Here is a 6,000-nt window from a genome sequence, read left to right on the forward strand (position 1 = left end):
TCTGTCTCTCCCTCTCTGTTTCTCCTTCTCTCTGTGTCTCTCTCTCTGTCCTTCAATCTGTTGTTCCCTCTCTGTCTCTCCATCTCTCTCCTTCTCTCTCTGTCTCTCTCTCTGTCCCTCCATCTGTCTTTCCCTCTCTGTTTCTCCTTCTCTCTGTGTCTCTCTCTCTGTCTTTCAATCTGTTGTTCCCTCTCTGTCTCTCCCTCTCTCTCCTTCTAACTCTGTCTCTGCCTCTCTCTCTGTCCCACCATCTGCCTTTCCCTCTCAGACACTCCCAAGCTCCCTTCTATTTCTGTCTCTCTCTCTCTCTCTCTCTCTCTATCCCTCCATCTGTCCTTCCCTCCCTGTCACTCCATCTCTCTCCTCTCTCAGTCCTTCCATCTGTCTTTCCCTTCCTGACACACCCTCTCTCTCCTTCTATCTCTGTCTCTGCCACTCTCTCTGTCCCTCCATCTGTTTTTCCCTCTCTGTCTCTCCTTCTATCTCTGTCTCTCTCTCTCTTTCTCTCCATCTGCCTTTCCCTCTCTGTCTCTTCCTCTCTCTCCTTCTCTTTCTGTCTCTGCCTCTCTCTGTCTCTCTCTCTATCCCTCCATCTGTCCTTCCCTCCCTGTCACTCCATCTCTCTCCTTCTCTCTCTGTCCCTCAATTTGTCCCTCCATCTGTCTTTCCCTTCCTGACACTCCCTCTCTCTGCTTCTCTCTCTGTCTCTCTCTCTGTCTTTCCATCTGTCTTTCCCTCCCTGTCACTCCCTCTCCTTCCCTCGCCCCCTCTCTCTCTCCCACGCCCCCTCTCTCTCCCACGCCCCCTCTCTCTCTCTCTCTCTCCCCCTCTATCTCTCTCTCTCTCCCCTCTATCTCTTTCTCTCTCCCCCCTCTATCTCTCTCTCTCTCCCCCCTCTATATCTCTCTCTCTCTCCCCCCTCTATATCTCTCTCGCTCTCCCCCCTCTATCTCTCTCTCTCTCTCCCCCCACTATCTCTCTCTCTCTCCCCCTCTATCTCTCTCTCTCCCCCCTCTATCTCTCTCTCTCTCCCCCCTCTATCTCTCTCTCTCTCCCCTCTATCTCTCTCTCTCTCTCTCCCCCCCTCTATCTCTCTCTCTCCCCCTGTATCTTTCCCTCCCACCTCTATCTCTCTTTCTTTCCCCCCTACAACTCTCTCTCCCCCATCTCACTCTCTCGTTGTGTTTCTCTATCACTGTCTCTGTCTCTCTCTCTCACTGCCACTCCCTCTCTCTCTGTTTCCCTCTCTGTGTCTCTATCTCTCTCTTTCTGCCTCTCTCTCTCTCTCTCTCTCTCTGTTACTCTCTCTCTCACTGTGCCTCTGTCCATGACTCTATTTGTGACTCTCTCACACCATCTCTGCCTTTCTCTCTCTCTGTATCTCTCTCTCTCACTCTCACTGTCTCTGTATCCTCCTCCCTATATCTCTGTCTTCCTCTCTATTTCTGCCTCTTCCTCTCTGTCTCTCTCACTGTCCCTCCATCTGTCTTTCCCTCCCTGTCACTCCATCTCTCTCCTTCTCTCAGTCCCTCCATCTGACTTTCCCTCTCTGTCACTCCCTCTCTCTGCTTCTATCTCTGTCTCTCCCTCTCTTTCTTTGTCTCTGTCCATAACTCTGTCTGTGTCTCTATGACACCATTTCTCCCTTTCTCTTTCCCCCACTCTCTTTCTTTTCATCTCACCCTTCCTCCCTCGATCCCAGGACAACAATGGCTTCAAACATTTCTCCTTCTTTCTTTATCCCTCCCTCTCTGTCCCACTCTCTCCTTCTATCTCAGTCTCTGCCTCTCTCTCTGTCTCTCTCTGTCCCTCCACCTGTCGTTCCCTCTCTGTAACTCCCTCTCCCTCCTTCAATCTCTGTCTCTCTCTCTGTCCGTCCATCTGTCTTTCCCTCCCTGTCACTCCCTCTCTCTCCTTCTTTCTCTGCCTCTCTCTCGCTCTCTGTCCCTCCGTCTGTCTTTCCCTCCCTGACACTCTCTCTCTCTCCTTCCATCTCTGACTCCCTCTCTCTCAGTCTCTCCATCTGTCGTTCCCTCTCTGTCTCTCCCACTCTCTTCTTCTCTCTCTGTCTTTCTCTCTCTGTCTCTCCGTCAGTCTCCACCTCCCCCCAACTTCCGTCACTCCCTCTCTCTCTTTCTGTCTCTGTCGCTCTCTCTCTATCCCTCCATCTGTCCTTCCCTCCCTGTCACTCCATCTCACTCTGTCTCTCACTCTGTCCCTCCATCTGTCTTTCCCTCTCTGTCACACCCTCTCTCTCCTTCTCTCTCTGTCTCTCTCTCTCTGTCCGTCCATCTGTCTTTCCCTCCCTGACACTCCCTCTCTCCCCTTCTCACTCTGTCCCTCCATCTGTCTTTCCCTCTCTGTCACACTCTCTCTCTCCTTCTCTCTCTGTCTCTACCTCTCTGTCCGTCCATCTGTCTTTCCCTCCCTGACACTCCCTCTCTCCCCTTCTATCTCTGCCTCTCTCTCTGTCTCTCTCTCTCTGTCTCTCTCTCTGTCCCTCCATCTGTCTTTCCCTCTCTGTCTCTCCGTCTTTCTCCTTCTACCTCTGTCTCTCCATCTGTCGTTCCGTCTCTGTCTCTCGCTCTCTCTCTGCCTCTCTCTCTCTGTCCCTCTCTCCGTCCCTCCATCTGTCTTTCCATCTCTGTCTCTCCGTCTTTCTCCTTCTATCTCTGTCTCTCCATCTGTCACTCTCTCTCTGTCTCTCGCTCTCTCTCTGTCTCTCGCTCTCTCTCTAAATCTGCCTCTCTCTGACTCTGCCTCTCTCTCTGTCCCTCCATCTGTCTTTCCCTCTCTTTCACTCCCTCTCTCTCCTTCTCTCTCTGTCTCTCCCACTCTCTCTATCTATCTCTCTGTCCCTCCATCTGTCTTTCCCTCTCTGTCTCTCCCTCTCTCTCCTTCTATCTCTGTCTCTCCATCTGTGTCTCCCTCTCTCTCTGTCTCTCCCTCTCTCTCTGAATCTGCCTCTCTCTCTGCCTCTCTCTCTGTCCCTCCATCTGTCATTCCCTCTCTGTCACTTCCTCTCTCTCCTTCTATCTCTGTCTCTCTCTCTGTTCCTCCATCTGTCATTCCCTCTCTGTCACTTCCTCTCTCTCCTTCTATCTCTGTCTCTCTCTCTGTTCCTCCATCTGTCTTTCCCTCTCTGTCACTCCCGCTCTCTCCTTCTATCTTGGTCTCTCTCTCTCTGTCCCTCCATCTGTCTTCCCCATCGTCACTCCCTCTCTCTCCTTCTATCTGTCTCTCCTTCTCCCTCTGTCTCTCTCTCTGTCCCTCCATCTGTCTTTCCCTCTCTGTCTCTCCCTCTCTCTCCTTCTATCTCTGTCTCTCTCTCTCTCTGTCCCTCCATCTGTCTTTCCCTCTCTGTCACTCCCTCTCTCTCCTTCTATCTCTGTCTCTCTCTCTGTTCTTCCATTTTTCCTTCCTCCCTGTCACTCCCTCTCTCTCCTTCTATCTCTGTCTCTGCCACTCTCTCTGTCCCTCCATCTGTCTTTCCCTCTCTGTCTCTCTGTCTTTCTCCTTCTATCTCTGTCTCTGCCTCTCTCTCTGTCTCTCTCTCTCTGTCCCTCCATCTGTCTTTCCCTCTCTGTCACTCCCTCTCTCTCCTTCTATCTCTGCCTCTCTCTCTGTCTGTCCATCTGTCTTTCCCTCTCTATCTCTCCGTCGCTCTCCTTCTATCTCTGTCTTTCTCCGTCTCTCCATCTGTCTTTCCATTCCTATCACTCTCTCTCTCTCTCTCTCCTTCCATCTCTGCCTCACTCTCTCATTCTCTCCATCTGTCTTTCCCTCTCTGTCTCTCCCTCTCACTACTTCTCTCACTCTCTGTCTCTCCATCTGTCTTGCCCTGCCCCCCCCACCCCCCGTCACTCCCTATCTCTCCTTCTATCTCTGTCTCTGCCTCTTTCTCAGTCTCTCCCTCTGTCCCTCCATCTGTCTGTCCCTCTCTGTCACTCCCTCTCTCTCCTTCTATCTCTGTCTCTCTATCCCTCCATCGGTCCTTCCCTCCCTGTAACTCCATTTCTCTCCTTCTATCTCTGTCTTTCTCTCTGTCCCTCCATCTGTCTTTCCCTCCCTGACACTCCCTCTCTCTCCTTCTATTACTGTATCTCTGTGTCCCTCCATCTGTCTTTCCCTCTCTGTCTCTCCATCTCTCTCCTTCTATCTCTGTCTCTCTCTCTCTGTCTCTCCATCTGTTTTGCCCGCCCTGTCACTCCCTCTCTCTCCCTCTATCTCTGTCTCTCTCTCTCTCTCTGTCTCTCCATCTGTCTTTCCCTCTCTGTCTCTCCATCTCTCTCCTTCTATCTCTGTCTCTCTCTCTCTGTCTCTCCATCTGTTTTGCCCGCCCTGTCACTCCCTCTCTCTCCCTCTATCTCTGTCTCTCTCTCTCTCTCTGTCTCTCCCTTTCTCTCCTTCTATCTCTGTCTCTCTCTCTGCTATCACTGACACTAGGAGAGCGACAGAGGGAGGGTGGGTTTGATATGAAGGCATAGAGAGGGCTGTAGAGAGGGACAAAGTTGGAGAGAGAGATTGTTGAGGTGGATGAAGAGGAGAATATAAGATATATTAATTTGATGTAATCCTTCACTGCTGTGTACACAAACATATAAGAGATAGGTATGGAGAGAAAAAAAACATTGGGAGAGGGGGAAATGTAGATGAAGTTGGGGCCCAGGCGGACACTTTTCATGATCCAGAAGGAATAGCCTCCATTTTAAATATTCAGCAAGCTATTCCACTGTGGGAGCCATCACACCCTCACGATATTGGTTGTGGAAATTTCATGCTGGCATATTGGTTAATTTCTAATCCTGTGATTGATAGATTCTTGTTTACCAAAGGTATAAAGAGATAAGGGGCAAAGGCAGGATATATGGTGTAAGTTACATCACAGATCAGCCAAGATCTCATTTGATGCCGGAACAGAGTCGTGGGGTTAAATTGCATCCTCCTCTTCCAACATCCCCTGTTAAATATCATTCTTTCTCTGTCAGTCACCCTGTCAGTCTGTGTCTCTCTGTTTCTCTCTTTCTGTCTCTCTCTCTCTCTCTGTTTCGGACAGTGTAGAGTGAGATTCACTCTGTATCCACCCCATGATGTTCCTGCCCTGGGAGTGTTGGATGGGACAGTGTAGAAGGAGCATTACTCTGTATCTAATCCATGCTGTACCTGTCTGGGGAATTTTGATGGGAGAGTGGAAACAGAGAGGTCTGGGACCAGGGTCCTCATGGGGAGGACTTAATGGTGCCTCCTAATTGACCAGTTCGCAATATTGGTGCTCCATGGATGAAAGGGGCAGTGGCTGATTGGATACGACATTGGCTGAGAGAGTGGACAATGGTTGTTTCAGACTGGAGGGAGGTATACAGTGGAGGTTTATATTAGGACCACTGCTCTTTTTGATATATACTAATGACTTGGACTTGTGTTTACAGGGCATAACTTCAATGTTTGCCAATGTTTGTGACATCTGCAATGTAATAAACAGGGAAGGGACTAGTCGCAGACTTCAGGAGGATAGAGGCAGTCTGGTGAAATGGAACACACAAGAACAAATGAATTAGGAGCAGGAGTAGGCCATTCGGCCGCTCGACCTGCTGTGCCATTCAATGGCTGATCTGATTGTGAACTCAACTCCACTTTCGTGTCTGCTTCCCAGAACCCTAGACTCCCTGGTTGACAATAAATTATCTAACTCAGCCTTGAATATATTCAATGATCCAGCCTCCACTGCTCTCTGGGGAAGAGAATTCCACAGACTAACCTGCCTCTGAGAGAAAAACATTTCTCCTCATCTCAGTCTTAAATGGGAGAGCCCTCATTTTAAGCTGTGTCCCCTCGTTCTAGACTCCCCAACAAGGGAAACACCCTCTCAGCATCCACCCTGTCCAGTCCCCTCAGGACCTGAGATGTTTCACTCAGATCACCTCTCATTCTTCTAAACTCCAGTGGGTATCGGCCCGACCTGTTCAACCTTTCCTCATAAGATAACCCCTTCATCCCAGG

This window comes from Heterodontus francisci, chromosome 28, assembly GCF_036365525.1.
Source record: "Heterodontus francisci isolate sHetFra1 chromosome 28, sHetFra1.hap1, whole genome shotgun sequence".
In the NCBI taxonomy this organism is placed as follows: Eukaryota; Metazoa; Chordata; class Chondrichthyes; order Heterodontiformes; family Heterodontidae; genus Heterodontus; species Heterodontus francisci.